Below are 19,606 nucleotides of genomic sequence, written 5' to 3'. Positions count from 1 at the left end.
CGAACGACATTTACGCCTCATACTTGAACTCCTACGTGGTGAACGTTTGTACGCCAAATTTTCCAAGTGCAAGTTCTGGATCAAAGAAGTTCAATTCCTTGGACACGTTGTGAGTGAAAAAGGAATTCATGTTGACCTTTCCAAGATCGAAGCAGTGAAGAATTGAATCGCACCTAAATCCCCATCTAAAATTCGCTCTTTCCTAGGATTAGCGGGTTACTACCGTCGATTCATCTCGAACTTTTCGAAAATCGTCGTTCCCCTCAAGTTGTTAACTCAAAAAGAGAAACCTTTTATTCGGGGTCCTGAACAAGAGGAATCCTTTCAAACTCTTAAGGACTTTCTTTGCAATGCTCCTGTTCTTGCACTTCCTGATGGAAACGATGATTCCGTGGTATACTGTGATGCATCGAACCGTGGTCTTGGTTGTGTCCTCTTGCAACGAGACAAGGTCATCGCATATGCTTCTAAACAGCTGAAAATACATTAGAAGAACTACATTACCCATGATCTCGAGCTTGGCGTAGTTGTTTTTGCGTTAAAGATTTGGCGACACTACCTATATGGTACCAAGTGTGTGGTCTTCACCGACCATAAGAGCCTACAACATATCTTCAACCAAAAAGAGCTAAACATGCATCAATGTCGTTAGGTGGAATAACTTAACGACTACGACTACGAAATTCACTACCATCCTGGCAAGGCGAATGTCATGGCCGACGCATTCAGTCGTATATCTCATGTTAGTAGCATTCGTTGTTCTCAGATTGTTAGCGATCTTCATACTTGCATTCGTAAAGCTCAGTATTCGTCAGCCAACGAGGGAAGTTTGTTCATAGAAGTATGTGGTGCTTCTGAAAACCAACTTGTGACAAAATCAGACGGACTCCAATACTATCTTGATCGCATTTGGGTGCCAAATCGCGACAATCTTCGTGAACTCATAATGAACGAGGCACAAAAGTCCCGATACTCTATTTATCCTGGTGCTGATAAGATGTACGATGACCTTGTATGTCCTATTGGTGGCCTGGTATGAAGAAGGACATTGCCACCTATGTTGCGAAATGTCTCACTTGTTCGAAAGTCAAATCTGAGCATCAGCGTCCTTCTGGTTTACTTGAACAACCCGAAATCCCTGTTGGGAAATGGGATAGCATTGCTATGGACTTCATAACCAAACTCCCTCGTACACCTTCTGGTCATGATAGCATTTGGGTGATCATTGACCGTTTGACCAAATCCGCTCACTTTCTCCCCATTCGTGAGGATTTCAAAGTTGAGAAACTAGCTCGAATCTACAAGGATGAAGTTATTTGCCATCATGGTATCCCCATTGACATCATCTCTGACCGCGATGGTTGTTTCACTTCACGTCTTTGGCAAACATTCCAAACCGCTATGGGTACTCATTTGAATCTCAGTATGGCTTTTCATCCTCAAACGGATGGACAGATTGAACGTACTATCCAAACCCTAGAGGTCATGCTTCGCTCTTATGTTATCGACTTTGGTGGAAATTGGGATGTACATTTACCTTTGATTGAATTCTCATACAACAACAGCTACCACTCCAGTATTCAAATGGCTTCTTTTGAGGCATTATATGGTCGTAAGTGTCGATCCCCTATTTGTTGGCACGAGATTGGTGACACTCAACTTATTGGCGCTGAGCTTATTCAAGAAACGAGGATAAGATTCTTCAAATCCGCGACAACCTCCTCAAGTCTAGAAGCAGACAAAAGAGCTATGCCGATAAGAGACGTAAACCTTTGGAGTTTAATGATGGTGATCACGTGTTACTCAAATTATCTCCTTGGAAAGGAGTAATCCGTTTTGGTAAAAAGCGAAAACTTGCCTCATGCTTTGTTGGTCCTTTCAAGATACTCGAGATGATTGGTAAAGTGGCATATCGACTTAACTTACCTCAAGAACTCAGCAATGTTCATCCAACGTTTCACGTCTCGAACCTTAAGAAGTGCTTAGCTGAAGAAGGACTTCAAGTTCCTATTGAAGACTTGTAAATCAACAAGACTCTTCATTTCGTGGAAAAACTGGTTGAAATCATGGATCGAGGAACCACACAACTTAGGCTCAGCCGAATTCCCATGGTCAAGGTTTGTTGGGAAGGAAAGCGTGGTGCCGAATTCACTTGGGAACTCGAGAGCGAGATGAAGACCAAGCATCCACAACTCTTCATTCAACCTACCTCTTAGATTTCGAGGACGAAATCTCCTAAAGTAGGGGAGACTGTAACGCTTCGCATATTTGTACTTTCCCGATTTAGCAAGCCTTGTACTTTCTATTTTTAAACACTTGTACTCTTGTTGTATTCTACTTCATTTTAATTTGTAATCCGAGACAGTTGATCATAATGAAAACACAATTATTTTGATCATAATTCATGTTATTCATGTTAGACTTATGTGTAAACTTGTAATCATAATTCACATTTTGAACGCTATGTTATGCATGATTCTTGATTCTTCAGTACACATTGATGCTTGATACTCGAAAAACCGATTAAATCGCGTAAAATAATCAAAATTGGAAAATAAAATATTGAAAACAAGTCCATTCGCACGAATCAAGTCCATTCGTACGAATGGAGTAGATTCGTATGAATGGAGTGCATTCGCCCAAAATCCTTGGAAACCATAATTTCTCCCCGAATCTATAAATAAACCCCCTAATCCTTCATTTTGACTCGCTATTCTCCTTGCAAACACTCCCAAGTCCTCATTGATGACCAGAATACACTGTAAGGGTCTTGCTCTCATTTTCATTACATTTTTTATTACATTTCTTGAGTTTTAATCACAAGCTTTAAACTTTTTACAAAACTCCCTGATTCAAACTATCTCGAAGATGGTTTCCACTCGTTTTGCTTGGGCAAACTGTTGTGGTGCATCACTTATACGAGATTGGATCAAAGTTTGCAAGAATTTATAACACTTTACAACTTAATTATAAGTTTCTTTTTTATTATTACACCATCTTGGTAGAATCTGGAACCCGTCAGACCCTCAACTCATTTCATATTTAAGGGCCTGCATTAGGGTTAATTTCCATCAAGAAATGGTCTGGTTAAACGGATCAAACATAAGTTTTCATCAAGAACGGTTGATTCGTACGAATGGACTAAGTCCATCCGTACGAATGGACTCCTTTTGCGCATCCTGTTTTGATTTTCTAATCTGTTCACACACCTGTTTAATTTTGTTAAAATGTTCTATCTACTGATTTAAATAAACCAAAACAACTACGTCATTATTTCAATCGAATCTGTTTAGAATTTAAAACTTTTTAGTTGATCCGTACGAATGGACTATATCCATTCGCATGAACCCACCTGTTACCCAATCATAACTGTTTTACCTTCTGTTTTAACATCAGCCTTTACACCCGATCATTTTATTTACTGTTTAAATCATTTACCTTGTTGTTTTAATAATCAAATCAGTTCGTATCACACTTTAATCAGTCGGTTTGTTTTGGCAGAAGACTCTGTTTGTACGAATGGACTGTTAAGCCTTTTAACTCGTTTAGTTTCACGTATTCTAATAATCAGATCTGACACTCTTTCACATCAGTACACTTATAGTCTCATCTAACCATTTCAGCGTGATCTCGAGACTTCATCAATTCCGCTCGCTGTTTAAGTGTAATTCCTACGCAAAACTGTGAGTATACTCGATCCCATTTTCATTTTAAACATTTTGGGTGCAACATGTACATTATACAAAAACACGCAACACTTGAGACTTGATTATTCAAATCACACTCTATCCACATTTAAACATGAAAACATGTGATAATTGTTAATCTCATATGCTATGTATACATTGTGTCTATATGCTCACAAACTTTGCTAGCCTACCTTAACAATTACAGCGCTATAGGATTAACGCACCACCCTTGATTCTTGGGGTATTGTTAAGTAAAACACATTACACCCTCTTCGTCTCGACGAGGTTGGGTAATCAAGATTGCGTTGGAAACTTGGGTTTGACAGATAGTTTACACTAGTTCAGCATATTAGTAACTTGTATGTGTTATTCATGTTGGATATGAGCACGTTTAAACATTTTATTACTATGCTATGTATCAAACTTATATACTGCCAACATATTTCGTTGATCGTATTTTAATACATGCTGCAGGTTGATTAGACGAAGTGGTGAAGAAATCAAGTTAGGATGGACTTAGAAACTCGCTTTAATAATAAACAATTATCATGTTTTGCTACAATTTGTCTTTGTTTGGAACAATGTATCTACTTTAGTCATTTATGAAATTTTGATTTAACTATATTGTCACAACTAGTGTTATGATGCTCTGAACGATTTGTTTTTATCTCACTCTGATGTTTCCGCCATTAGTTGGGGTGTGACATACAAAAATTTTTGTAGGATCGTTGTATGGCCCGAATGAGTCCTTCAGAAGAGTTTTGGATCCGAATCAAAGGCGGAATCAATGAAACGGACAAGATAACAGCTTGATTCACTTTAATATGTCTCTACTATTGATCTGATAGTGTTACAGCACCTGGAGACAATTTGGCAGCACTTCGGTACCAAATCAGACCAACGTTACAAATGATTTCACTTGAAGGCTTTATATAGGATTCTAATTCCGCGTGAAACAAGCCCAAACGGAATTAGATTCAACCGGAATCTAATTCCGCACGGAATTACACATGTGTCCCTTTCAAGCAGAATTAGTCCATTCAAGCAAAATTACCTCTAAATCCTATTTCTCGAACTACGTGCCCAGATCTAACAATCCTATTACATGACATGATACAAGACGAAGTCAACAGACATAGTGCACTAACAGACTCCCCCTTGGATGTTGACGAAGTCTTCAGCGTCTAGTCTTCAGCATGACACATCTTCAGTCTTGATCAGTCTTTTTGCGCTTTCCGAATTGTCTAACACTGTAAGCATCCATCAATCTTTATCTTCTTCCATCTTGAAAAATATACCAGAATTTGACTCTGGCTTTTTTAATAACATCTTTTAGAAACACTCTCTTCAGACTCCCCATTTCATCAAGTTTTCGTGCTTTGGGATCGTCGCCTTGCTTTCCGGTTACAAGCTCCCCCTTGCTTCAAGCTTGTCTTCAGACTCCCCCTTAGACTCAGCTGTCGGGATCGTAATCTGGTATCTGCAATTTCTCAAACATTTATAAGTAACAATCTTTTGAAATTGTCCAGAAATCGGAATCTGGCTCTTTTAAACTCTTTAACTACTCCCCCTATCAACAAACTTCCAAGATTTGGCAATGTTTAAGAATCCAACTCCCTCACAGTCAATCATCCAAGTCCAATTTAATAACCTTGTAGATATCACAAACTGTTTTTAATTTTTGATTTTAGAATTCAAGTTTCAAATTAATGAACTTGTTTTATTTTTAGAAACACAATTAGCATATATAGATTTTGAAACTCAGCACTCAGACATCGGTTGTCGAAACTAAAGTGAAATCAATTTTTTTTTGGATTTTTCTGAAATATAAAGCAGTAAAGAAATATTTACAAACATATTTACAGACAATATTTTTGTTTGAGTTCGTGTTAGAAGATCATATCAGTTTATGACAAATCACTAGTACCGTTGAGCTTTAAACACTTTAAGTTCTAAGCGATTCACTTAGATTGTCAGTATACTTGTCCACTTAAATTTTCACACAAAATCAATCGTGTTTATTCAGTATAAAGATTCTCCGCTTAAAACCGATTGTATAATAAACACCTCCTATAAATATTCACTTTTAACTATAGATAGTTTATGTTGATATTAGAGAAAAACAACTAGACGAAATTCTTTCTTAAACAAAATTACACGATAGCCATATTTTGAATAATCGTAATATCTAAATAAACCATTTATAAAAAAAAATCATTTATAATTCTCCTATATATTAATTCTTGAATGTTTTGAACAGTAACAAGAAAAAAAAATAGCATTATTCTATTATCCTAAGAAAAAAAATAGCATTATTCTATTATCCTAAGAAAAAAAATAGCATTATTCTATTATCCTAATAATTGAAGTAATATATTATATATTATATATTATATATTATATATTAATTCTTGAATGTTTTGAACAGTAACAAGAAAAAAAAATAAGATTATTCTATTATCCTAATAATTGAAGTAATTATCCTAATAATTGAAGGAAAGAAACAGTAGCATCTGAATAGTAGAAGCAATGAAACCACATGGCACTCTCCTGTATATTAATTCTTAGAATGTTTTGAACAGTAACAATTTTGAACAGTAACAAGAAAAAAAACAGTTTCTTTGAAAAAGTATCACCGTATTAAAGGTTCTGCTCTTACGAAAATATCTTTATGCTTGGAGCAGCGGCGGAGTTAGTGTGTTAGCAGGACTAGCACGGGCTATCCCTCAACCCCGTCTCCGTAGTGTAAAAATACCGCTCAACTTTGTCTCCGTAGTGTAAAAATACCCTTCAACTTCGTCTCCATTATACAAAGGATAGCACTGATCCGAAAAAACAAAATTTGGGATGCCCCTAAACTTTTAGGCTAGATCCGCCACTGGCTTGGAGTTCAGTCAAAAAACATTTTATTACTATGCTATGTATCAAACTTATATACTGCCAACATATTTCGTTGATCGTATTTTAATACATGCTGCAGGTTGATTAGACGAAGTGGTGAAGAAATCCAGTTAGGATGGACTTAGAAACTCGCTTTAATAATAAACAATTATCATGTTTTGCTACAATTTGTCTTTGTTTGGAACAATGTATCTACTTTAGTCATTTATGAAATTTTGATTTAACTATATTGTCACAACTAGTGTTATGATGCTCTGAACGATTTGTTTTTATCTCACTCTGATGTTTCCACCATTAGTTGGGGTGTGACATACAAAAATTTTTGTAGGATCGTTGTATGGCCCGAATGAGTCCTTCAGAAGAGTTTTGGATCCGAATCAAAGGCGGAATCAATGAAACGGACAAGATAACAGCTTGATTCACTTTAATATGTCTCTACTATTGATCTGATAGTGTTACAGCACCTGGAGACAATTTGGCAGCACTTCGGTACCAAATCAGACCAACGTTACAAATGATTTCACTTGAAGGCTTTATATAGGATTCTAATTCCGCGTGAAACAAGCCCAAACGGAATTAGATTCAACCGGAATCTAATTCCGCACGGAATTACACATGTGTCCCTTTCAAGCAGAATTAGTCCATTCAAGCAAAATTACCTCTAAATCCTATTTCTCGAACTACGTGCCCAGATCTAACAATCCTATTACATGACATGATACAAGACGAAGTCAACAGACATAGTGCACTAACAGACTCCCCCTTGGATGTTGACGAAGTCTTCAGCGTCTAGTCTTCAGCATGACACATCTTCAGTCTTGATCAGTCTTTTTGCGCTTTCCGAATTGTCTAACACTGTAAGCATCCATCAATCTTTATCTTCTTCCATCTTGAAAAATATACCAGAATTTGACTCTGGCTTTTTTAATAACATCTTTTAGAAACACTCTCTTCAGACTCCCCATTTCATCAAGTTTTCGTGCTTTGGGATCGTCGCCTTGCTTTCCGGTTACAAGCTCCCCCTTGCTTCAAGCTTGTCTTCAGACTCCCCCTTAGACTCAGCTGTCGGGATCGTAATCTGGTATCTGCAATTTCTCAAACATTTATAAGTAACAATCTTTTGAAATTGTCCAGAAATCGGAATCTGGCTCTTTTAAACTCTTTAACTACTCCCCCTATCAACAAACTTCCAAGATTTGGCAATGTTTAAGAATCCAACTCCCTCACAGTCAATCATCCAAGTCCAATTTAATAACCTTGTAGATATCACAAACTGTTTTTAATTTTTGATTTTAGAATTCAAGTTTCAAATTAATGAACTTGTTTTATTTTTAGAAACACAATTAGCATATATAGATTTTGAAACTCAGCACTCAGACATCGGTTGTCGAAACTAAAGTGAAATCAATTTTTTTTTGGATTTTTCTGAAATATAAAGCAGTAAAGAAATATTTACAAACATATTTACAGACAATATTTTTGTTTGAGTTCGTGTTAGAAGATCATATCAGTTTATGACAAATCACTAGTACCGTTGAGCTTTAAACACTTTAAGTTCTAAGCGATTCACTTAGATTGTCAGTATACTTGTCCACTTAAATTTTCACACAAAATCAATCGTGTTTATTCAGTATAAAGATTCTCCGCTTAAAACCGATTGTATAATAAACACCTCCTATAAATATTCACTTTTAACTATAGATAGTTTATGTTGATATTAGAGAAAAACAACTAGACGAAATTCTTTCTTAAACAAAATTACACGATAGCCATATTTTGAATAATCGTAATATCTAAATAAACCATTTATAAAAAAAAATCATTTATAATTCTCCTATATATTAATTCTTGAATGTTTTGAACAGTAACAAGAAAAAAAAATAGCATTATTCTATTATCCTAAGAAAAAAAATAGCATTATTCTATTATCCTAAGAAAAAAAATAGCATTATTCTATTATCCTAATAATTGAAGTAATATATTATATATTATATATTATATATTATATATTAATTCTTGAATGTTTTGAACAGTAACAAGAAAAAAATAAGATTATTCTATTATCCTAATAATTGAAGTAATTATCCTAATAATTGAAGGAAAGAAACAGTAGCATCTGAATAGTAGAAGCAATGAAACCACATGGCACTCTCCTGTATATTAATTCTTAGAATGTTTTGAACAGTAACAATTTTGAACAGTAACAAGAAAAAAAACAGTTTCTTTGAAAAAGTATCACCGTATTAAAGGTTCTGCTCTTACGAAAATATCTTTATGCTTGGAGCAGCGGCGGAGTTAGTGTGTTAGCAGGACTAGCACGGGCTATCCCTCAACCCCGTCTCCGTAGTGTAAAAATACCGCTCAACTTTGTCTCCGTAGTGTAAAAATACCCTTCAACTTCGTCTCCATTATACAAAGGATAGCACTGATCCGAAAAAACAAAATTTGGGATGCCCCTGAACTTTTAGGCTAGATCCGCCACTGGCTTGGAGTTCAGTCAAAAAAACATTTTTTCCCGACAAACACATAAACCACTAAGTATTGGGATAATCACAATGTCTTGGCTTTTTGTAAATAGTAATTAGACTAAATTCATAAATCGTCCTTCTAGTTTAGTAAAAGTTAGGAATTTCAAAATTTAGTTTTTAGTACGAATTGCTTTTACGACTTTAGATCATATCATCACATATTAATATACTTTTTTTATCTATGTATAAACATGTTATTGTCTAAATTACTTTTACGACTTTACACGGTTATCTAAAATATTGTTACAACTTTACACCACAATGAGCGTTTCAAACTCTTTTTTATCCATATTTAATGACGTTAATGTCAAGAAAGGATTGTATTCTGTATATAACAAAGTCAAACACGTGTAATGTCGCGTGCGGGCATCACACATTAATGTCATCACCGTACACTGTAACCGCAACGTTTATATAGGCTACACAGAGTTAGATTGGATATGTCAAAACATGTGTTTTTATATGGTTAACGAATCACATAACGTGCCACCGGCTATAAACAACTAAGGTGTCCCCACCGTAATGCGAGGCGTATGGCAGTTTTAACGTACCTGTCATTTTAAATTCACGTTTCAACGTAAACGACTCACGTTTTGACATAAATTTTTCTCTCAAACGAGTCTGGTAAAAAATAATACGTTTTTATACTTATTTTGCGTACATTCATAAACTGTGTTTGAAAGCGATCGGGTCAAATATGATACGTGTTCATTCGACGAAGACGTAATTTTTTTGGATAAAGAGTCAAGTCAAATATACACTATAAATGCAAGTTATTATAACTTTCGACGCCGACGCAATGCGCGGCAGGTCAAGAACCTAGTTATTTATGGAAATGAAAATAAAAACATACTTTGACACTCGCTCAACTTCCCATTAAAAGGTTATACATACTAGGATTAGCAATGGGCCGGGTATTGGTAATTCCAGGCCCATACCCGGTTGTAATTCTTTGTCCATACCCGGCCCGTTACCCGTCGGGTATTTCTCGGGTAATTACCCGTCGGGCATCGGGCATACCCCCGAGTATCGGGTATACCCGTTAATTTTTTAAAAATACCCGTTGGGATAAATGTGCAATTTCTACTTTGATGTTTAAATAATTTTCAATTTTAATAAGTATAACAAATGAAAATATGATTAAATACTTCCTTATCATATTCAGACCACATATATCAAACTCAATCAAAACGATTACTTAATTAGTTAATTGTATTAGAACCACCTACTTACATAAACATCCACATTATAAAGGGCGTTAGCTTCCATAACAATTATACGTGCTTAAAAATAAGTTATTTGTTCACTAAGTAAGCTTATACATGCTCAAAATAAGCTAGTACTTCCATATCCATATGAAGTAGTAACTTCCATATCCAATATAATTTTGAAGAGATGACTACCAGTAAAGTAAAGAGAAAACTAGACCCTAGTACTACAGAGAAGGTAATAAGTGTATGTACTAAGTTTATATATATATGAAAATTTATAATATGATATTTTTGAGTATTATTCGGGTAAACAGGCCGGATATCGGGCCGGGTATCACTAAATCACCATACCCGTACCCAAATTTTGTCCCTTTTTCGGCCCATACCTATCGGGCTTCGGGTATACCTGGCCTGTATGTTTTGGATTTCAGCCCGTAAGGGGGCTTGGGGTTTTTTGCCATCCCTATTCCATAGTTTGACAAGAGTTTCCATATTTTGACTAGATGTTGGAGTCTAAATGAGACCATCTGACCCGAGAGGATTACGGCAGAATGATGTTTCCTTGGATACATGATACATCCTATGATGCTATCAACAAAGTCCCCTACATTTTTATTTACTTGACATCTCTATATAAAGACTCCAACAACTAGTACTCCAAACAAAACCAAATGGATCAAAATCAAGACATGTGTTGTGATGGTGCCTTTTATAGCACAAGGCCATCTCAACCAGCTCATCCACCTCTCCCGCCTCATCTCCGCCTACAACCTCCCTGTCCACTTCGTCTGCGCCCCCAGTCATACGCGCCAAGCCAAGCTTCGGGTCCATGGATGGGACCCTCTCTCCATCTCCAACATCCATTTCCACGAGTTTCCGATACCCGCTTTCCCTAACCATCCACCCACTCCGAATGCCACCCTACGCTTCCCCAACCACTTCATGCCAACGTTCAATGCCATCATGCATCTACGGGAACCCTTCCTCAAATTGTTATCCGATCTCTCGACCAAAATGAAACGTGTAGTGATCGTTCATGATTACTTGATGAGCTCCATCGTTCAAGACTTTGTTTCGGTCCCTAATGCTGAAGCTTACATAGTTACATGTTTCAAGCTTGTTCTGCTTTTACTGCTTTTTGGTTCCATTGGGAGGAAACACAAGCGTTAAAGTTGGACGATGAAACCGAATAGTTGAGGATGAAACTCCCTTCCTTAGAAGGGTGTTTCAGCAACGAGTTTGTGGAGTTACTCAATTCAGAAGACACATCGTTCAAGAAAATCAGCTCGGGAACAGTTTACGACACAAGCAAAGTGTTTGAAGATAAGTACTTGGAGTTACTTAAGCACGAAAAAGTGACCTCCGGTACTACCAAGAATTGGGCTATCGGTCCATTCAATCCGGTTACAATATGTGATCACAAGAACTCCAGTCCCGAATCGATCAAGTTATTCACTTGGCTCGACAAACAAGAACCAAATTCAGTGATTTATGTCTCGTTTGGTACCACGGTTTCACTAACGGATGAAGAAGTGAAAGAAATTGCTTTCGGGTTGGAGGAAAGCGGTCAGAAGTTTATATGGGTGGTGAGGGAGGCCGATAAAGCCGACATATTTGACGGTGTTGATCGGAGAGTGGAGTTGCCGGAGGGTTATGAGGAGAGGGGGGTGGAAAGCAGTGAGGTGGGTGTAGTGGTGAGAGGTTGGGCACCACAGCTTGAAATATTGAAACACTCATCTACAGGTGGGTTCATGAGTCACTGTGGTTGGAATTCATGCATGGAGGGGATCACGATGGGGGTTCCTATAGCTGCATGGCCCATGCATTCCGATCAACCAAGGAACGCTACTCTGATAACAGAGGTGCTTGGAACGGGGATATACGCGAGGGAGTGGGTGCGTAGAGATGAAAAGGTGACGGTAGCGATGGTTTCGGATGCGGTTAGACGATTGATGGTGTCGGAAGAAGGATGTGAAGTAAGAAAGAAGGCGGCAGAACTAGGCGTTGTGGTCAGGCAATCGGTGGAAGAAGGTGGCGTTATGCGCAAGGAACTGGATGAGTTTCTTGGTCATATCACCAGACAGTAACAGATTTGAATTTACTATCGTTTGTGACGAAACATCACAAAGCCATCGAAGATTTCTAATCTGTCTCTATCAGTGTCACCATAAAGTAATAAATTTATCATTAGTTTGATACTATATTTTCTGTCACCTCTTGCTACCTTGCTTTTGTTATCTATCTATCTATCTACTCTGTATTTTAGAATAAACGAATTGACTGCGAACAGTTACACTATTCAATTATCTGGTAATTGGTTAAGTCAGTTTGGTTTCCTGTTTCTAAAACCGTAACCTGCAATTTAGTCAAAAGCGACCAAATCAGACTAGAAACACAACTACTTCCTCAAATGAAAGATTAAAATTCCAAACGTTAACCTTTGGCTCGGTATCAGTATACCAATTTAAACCAGTATAACCCAATTTACCGGCGGTATAACTTCTTTGCCGTCCCTCAAATTACCGGTATGATTCGTGAGGGCCAAGCTTCCTGTAGCTGGTTCAACCGATTCAACCAACCGGTTTAAACCAAATTTTAATACCTGTATAATACAGTTCCTCAAGAAAAAGACAAGTCCAACGAAGCCAGACTCCAACCCAGACGCAGATCGAGACTAAAGTGAAGACATGAACCTAGAATTCAAGTGTATCATGATGGTGTGTTTTCATGTGTATTAACATCACAACTTGCAAAATCAAGCAAAATGAAAATTATTATTCAGGGGATGCAGAGGTTTTTGAGATCCTCTTCCCGGGAGTACCAAGTCAGTATTATGCAGAGGATTCGAACCTGTGACCTTTGCTTTGAAAAACAACAATTAAACAAATAGAACACGCTTTCAATTTATAATAACGTTAAAAACCACTATTTTCTCACATGCTTATTTTTATGCATCTGTCAATATAAATTCAATTTAGTTTACGTTTAGATATAAATTTCATTAACGTTAAATTAAAGATAACGTTTACGTTTCTATTTTCAATTAATTTAAAATCAGTCCTTTTTCGCTATCCAATTTAATTTATTTTTTATGGTTTTCGGTCGATGTAAAACATGTGTCGATATTCTTTTGAATATATTTCCTTCGGTTGTTATACTGAATCAAAATATGTATCGACCGAAACCTGGCAACATAGCGCGAACAATCTTACTAGTTTTAAACAAAAGTAAGATAAGGTTAAGAATTGGGCTATGGGTTGGGCCCAGCTTACCACATACAGCTAAGAAGTAGCCAATTAGGTCACCATTTCTATACACTTCGTGCAACCATTTTTCTTCCGCCGTTATCCTCATCAAAGCAGCCAGTTCAACATCTCGTTTTTACACTTTTACGTTACGCCCTTACAAAATCTTTGATAAGCAGCTGCCAGTTTACAAAAACCTGCTCCTTACCACGGATGCTTCAACCAATCGATCTGTGAAACAGTGGCTGAATCATCTCCATCATTTGGCGTACTCGACGATTTAGCATCGACGAATCAGAAACCCGCACCAGCAAGGTAAGAAAGTTTTTTCTCAAAGCATTCGGTATAGAGTAAGAGGATGAAAGATAAGGTAAATGATATTATCATTAGGTTACAAGATCTAGTAGAGGATAAAGCTACTCTAAGGTTGATTGTGAAAGAGGGGACTAGGTTGAAAATTGTAAATAGAAGATTACAGACCTCTAAGGTTGATGTATCTAGTATTGTTGAACGCGAAGGGGAGAAAGAGGTGTGGTCTGTCGGTTTGACGGTTCGAAACTTTAGCGTTGTTCCCATAGTTGGTATGGGTGGGGTAGGTAAAAAAAACTCTAGCTAGACTGTTGTACGATGAAGAGCAAGTTAAGGATCACTTTGAACACAAGGAATGGGTTTGTGTTTCTGATGAGTTTGATAACTTTAATATAAGCAAAGTTATGAGGATTAGGAAACCTTGGTTGGCCCCGTTTCATGTGTGTACTCCTGGAAAGAAAATCATCATGACAACAAGAAAGAGTTAGCTGCCTAAAAAGTTGCTATACATGCATTAGGTGTAAACAACTTTGATTCACATTTGTCACTTAAAAAACATGGTGAAGGTATTGTGAAAAAATGTGACGGCTTGCCTTTGACTTTGATTTTACTTGGTAGATTATTGAGAACATAAACAGGTGAGGAGGAATATTGGGAAGAAGTTTTAAATAATGAGACATGGAGGTTACAAGATGTTGGTAGATTGTCCCACCCTAAGGCTAAGCTACCATGATCTTTCTGCACGTTTGAAAGGCTAAGCTACCATGATCTTTCTGCACGTTTGAAGCAATTGTTTGCATATTGGTCTTTGTTCCCGAAGGACTTCATGTTTGACGGGGACGAATTTATTTTATTGGGCATTGCAGAAGGGTTTCTGCAGCAGTTAACTCTAATCGAAAGATGACTGATATAACTTAGTAGAGGCTGCACAGGAATTCTTGTCTGAAGTTGTTCCATTAGAGCAATCACATGTATGTGTAATTACTGTTCATTTTTTATACATGTTTTTGGATTGCCAGTTGTAGAAAAATTACATACAAGTTCTGGTGTTTTTAATATATATGATTGGTAAAAGGCATGTGATTGAATAATATGAGAAGTCCTTCAAATATAGTTATTGGATATTAGAGTAGTCAATTTTGACCTGTTTACTTTTGAATGGATCAACTTGGGTTAGTTTTAATCTCAAACAGATCCAAAAAGTTAAAGGGGTTGAAAGTCGAAGGAAAATTTTAGTGTATACAGTCTCCTAAATCACAATATTTAAAGATTTAGATTACCAATATAATAGTATTGTTTTTTTTTTTTTTTGTAATCACTTATCAAATGCTTTAATCATTTATTAAAACATTAGTTATCTGCATTATCTTTTATTCTATTAGTTATCTCGAAAGAATGTCGCAGTGTCTTGTGACCGTCCTTCGAAGGGGCCTTTGGTATATAGTTTTTAGATCTTTTCATAGGCTTTGGGGAGTCATGGCACTAGGGATTTTCAGTTCCAGAGAGCAGCAATACAACCATTGCCTTGCCTTAGATAGTTAGATGATCTGCACAATAATAGTCAACCTTGACTAAAAAAGGTCAACCTAAAAATGAAAGTGGTGGTTAACCAAAAGTCAAATCTACTGAAAGACCCGACTCTAGAAGAAGAGTGTAATATTGATTCTTTTACATCACAATATGAAAATTTAATGGAGAATGTTAGCATTAGTTAGGTAAAATCCGCTTTTTTATCATAGTTATCAAAGGCGTTAGGCGCGTCGACCTCGCTTGGGCGCAAAGAAAGAGGGGCCTATAAAAAAAGCACATTTAAAGCTCAAGTTCGGATTGTGGGTAGTTTATGAGCTCTATTACTTGGTGTTTTATCAACCACATAGTACACCAAATTGTCATCTTTTGTACATGTTGATCATAAACACCATTTATAACTAGGAAAATAAAAGGGGCATGTTGTTGTGGTTATATGTTTGTACTTACTTCTAACTCCTTATTATCCCATTGAGGAAAAACATATTTTGTTTTAAGTAACAAAACATATGAAAATCAAATTGCTCCTAGCTATGCATTTTCGGAAATCACTAGTAGAATGCCACTATACTTAAGTTATACATTGGATCAGAATAGGTCAATACTATAAAATGAGAATATTCCTCGTCATAACTTTGCTCTGGTTGCATAACAGGTTGGAGTCAACTTTAAAAAATATGTCAGATTGGTTAGGGTGAAAGTAGGTAAAGGTAAAAAAATTGAGATGAAAATTGAGCACCTGAAGTTCTTTATTTTGGTGGAAATCCATAACCTACGGCGTCCACTTTACTTCTTGTTCCTAACTGAAACGGGCATAGTTTAAACATACATATATACTTTGAATTATCAGCAAGTTATCATGACATAATTACTAAAGTTTACACCGAAAAAGCATGAAATCAAGAAGGTATAGAGCCTTAACTGATAACTACAGTAAAAATCATGATGAAACCAAAAAACACATAGAAATTGACAAAAGTAAGGAAGCAAAAAAACCCTTGTTCTCGAAAAAACCGAAGAAAATAACCGAGACATACCTTTATTGGCCAGTGAAAGAACAGAAAGCAACTGTGTGACCAGTTATCAGAACAACTTTCGGAACGAACAAAACCCTAAATCCATGCCGGTGGTGGAGAAGCGGTGGTGGCTAATACCGATGGTGGCGACGATGTTGATAATCGTTGTTTCTGGTTCAGTAGTAACTATGGTTGTTGATTGGAAGCTATTAATGAAAGAGCAAGCGCGGATAATCTTACTAGTTAATTTACTAGTTCAACTGTTCCGAGATATGGATTTAGTGTTTTATACAACTTAAACTTATTCGCGTGTCCCACCTCAGAATATACTCCCGTATCCAGACTTCTATATTCAGTTTACAGGTGAATGTACACTAATGATATCTGTAAACGGGTAAATGCGAAACCGTGAGAGCTCAGGTCAGAACTTCCGTTCAGCAAAGAGATGACGGCTCGACTTTATGTGTGTCCCGTTTGGGGATCTTTTCTTCAACAGCACATGATTAACATTTTTCAATGTTTCATCATTTTTTATACTGAGGGCTAGCTTTATGATTAAAGCAATGTAAAGCATTATACGAGGACTAGGCTATTGCTCCTGCAAAATCAAAAGTCCAGGTATAATACCCAGATATTACCACGCACAAAGACCTAGTATGTCAGAAATAGAAAGCCCTTCAAACAAGATTTCAGTGGTTACCTATATATCCGAGAGATGTTCCCCACGAGATAAGTAAGTTTGATATTTAGGTTTATATCTCGAACACAATCTACTAAGCGTGTAAAAATCTACTGGCATATCATCAGTGAGACCGTTTATCACAATTTAACTTTCCATTTCTTTAGCGTACTGTGATTGTCTACTGATGTACTATCATTTCCTCTTTTTACACAAAAGCTCTTTTTCGAATTTTATCATGTTTTAACTTTTTCAAATTTTCAAATGTACTTTTTCAAATTTTCTAATGTTTTTGTATTTTCTGAAAATTCTTTCTTACTCCCCCTAAAATGCAAAACCATTTAAAGAAAATTTGACAAACCGACACTGATAGCTTTGTCTCGCCATCCATTTTCTGCTAATGTATACCAAATTGCATAAAAAGCAGTAAATACCCCCATGATTTACAACACATTGATTTTTTTTACAGTTTGAAAACCGTTTTTCAATCTTGTGAAATTAATCATGTTTGTTCCGCCGTGAGTGTTTCGGCATATTCAAGTAACATATTTTTTTTTAATATTTTTGAATTTTTACAAATGTTTTGACAAAAATGAAAACATATTTTTGGTTTTTAAATTTTTCAATTTTTAGAGTTTTTGAAACATTGTTTATTTAAGTACAGAAATCAAATAAACTCTCTGTTTCAACCAACACAGGGTTCAGCAGCCTCCTCTCCTCGTTCTGCGAGACTGCTCCAACTTCCATTCTCACAATCTTTGGTTTTGTTGAGCACCAGCACGTTCAATTTACTCAATTACTTGAAAATTTTTGCCCAGGTCTGTTTGACCTTAGGCATTTCAACACAATAAACTTCATTCATTGTCGGAAATTCTTTGTCATCTTTCACAAATATCTTATCAATTTTGACTTCAACTTTTTCGTCATTTATCGAAGTCACCGGTTCCTTAACACCCCATGTTTGACCTTTAGGAGTACATCGTTTGTAAAAATGTGAATCTTTTTGAACATTTTGACTTTGAACAACATTTGATTTCCAAAACTGTTGAGGTTTTGTCATATCAACTGATGTTTTCCAACTTTGTGTTGTTCTGAATCTGCGTGTGTGAGAATTCCAGGTCTGTCTTGAATCGAACCTGTTCGGGTTTGATTTCCAATTTTGATTTGAAGCAAACTTGTTTGCGTTGTACCTCCAAGTTTGTTTTGAATCAAATCTGGTTGACCTTTGTTTCACATTCTCAGATTTTTGTTTCTCAACATTATCAAACTTCTTTTTGTCAACATCTACAGGTTTCAGATTTGGACACTTGCGTGCAAGATGTCCAATTTGATCACATTTAAAATATGTTCACTTGGACACATCTTTGACCTGTGGTTGTTGCTTTTTCTTTTGAGCTAAGAACTCGTCATTAGACTGTCATCTAAATTTTAGTTCTTTCTCTTCTTCTGAAGTTGTTCCATGAACAAAATTCATATTTGCCTGATAATTTGGCATTTCATTTCTTTTCCAACTTTGTTTCTTCTTATAACCCAACCCAGCTTTCATGTTTTTCTTCTTGAAACCAGGTTTGTTATAAAAAAATTTGTGATCTTTTCCAGCAAACTTTGGAATTTCAGACTTTTCAATTTCAACCATTTTGAAAACTTTGTCAATCTTTTCTGAAATCACATTCTGAATTGGGAATACAACATCTAAGAATAATTTGTCCGATCCAATCATGGTATAAACCAATCCTTTTGAATCATCATTCAAAATTTTCTCGGATTTTGTGTTTTTCAGATATCCATCATGAAAATTACCTTCATTTCATCCTGTGATTCAGAATTACCTGTTTCAACCGACTCTTCTTTCAACACACTTTCAACGACCTTACCTACCACCTCTGAATCATCAGAATCATCAGATTTGGAATAGGTTATGTCAATGTTGTCTGGAAATTGATCTACCAAGTTGAAAGCTTTTTCGACCTCTTCATCATCATAAAATACAAACTTTTCCGGTGGTGGAACTTGATAAAACTCTGAGCCAATACCTTTCTTGTTTAGCTCAGAATCTTTTCCATCCGGTTTTATGTTGAAAATTCTTTCAAGCACATATGACGACGCATGATAACTTTTTAATTTGTTGTTATCCTGTTCTAAATCAACAATCTGACTTTTTAGCTTAGCAACATCCTCAATATATGAATTTACAACATCTTGTTTAATTTCATACATTCGTTTTAGTTCCTTTGTTGTTTCAGAACAATAATTCAATCTTGATTGAACAAATTTCATTTCACCCTTCACCTTTTCATAGGACTCTTTTGTAATGTGATATGCCAATTTTATTGAATCATATTCTTTCTTCATTTCTTGACAAACATTTTCATTTTGAGAACATTCTTTTGTTATTTTCAAAACATTTTCTTTCAAAATCTCATTTTCTTTTACTATTTTTTTATATTTTTCTGAAAGTGTTTCACTATTTTCTTTTAAAACTTTTTCATTTTCTAACATTT

General features: G+C 36.1%; 1 pseudogene; it reads left to right on the top strand.

Annotated features, from left to right (window-relative positions):
• Positions 1-712: 712 nt before the first annotated feature.
• LOC110906400 lies at positions 713-12,627 on the top strand (annotated as a pseudogene).
• The last annotated feature ends 6,979 nt before the right edge of the window (positions 12,628-19,606 follow it).

The sequence above is a fragment of the Helianthus annuus genome, chromosome 14 (genome assembly GCF_002127325.2).
Source record: "Helianthus annuus cultivar XRQ/B chromosome 14, HanXRQr2.0-SUNRISE, whole genome shotgun sequence".
NCBI classification, from domain to species: domain Eukaryota; kingdom Viridiplantae; phylum Streptophyta; class Magnoliopsida; order Asterales; family Asteraceae; genus Helianthus; species Helianthus annuus.
The sequence above is the reverse complement of the archived record's forward strand: the minus strand, read 5'-3'. Positions and strand labels throughout refer to the sequence as shown.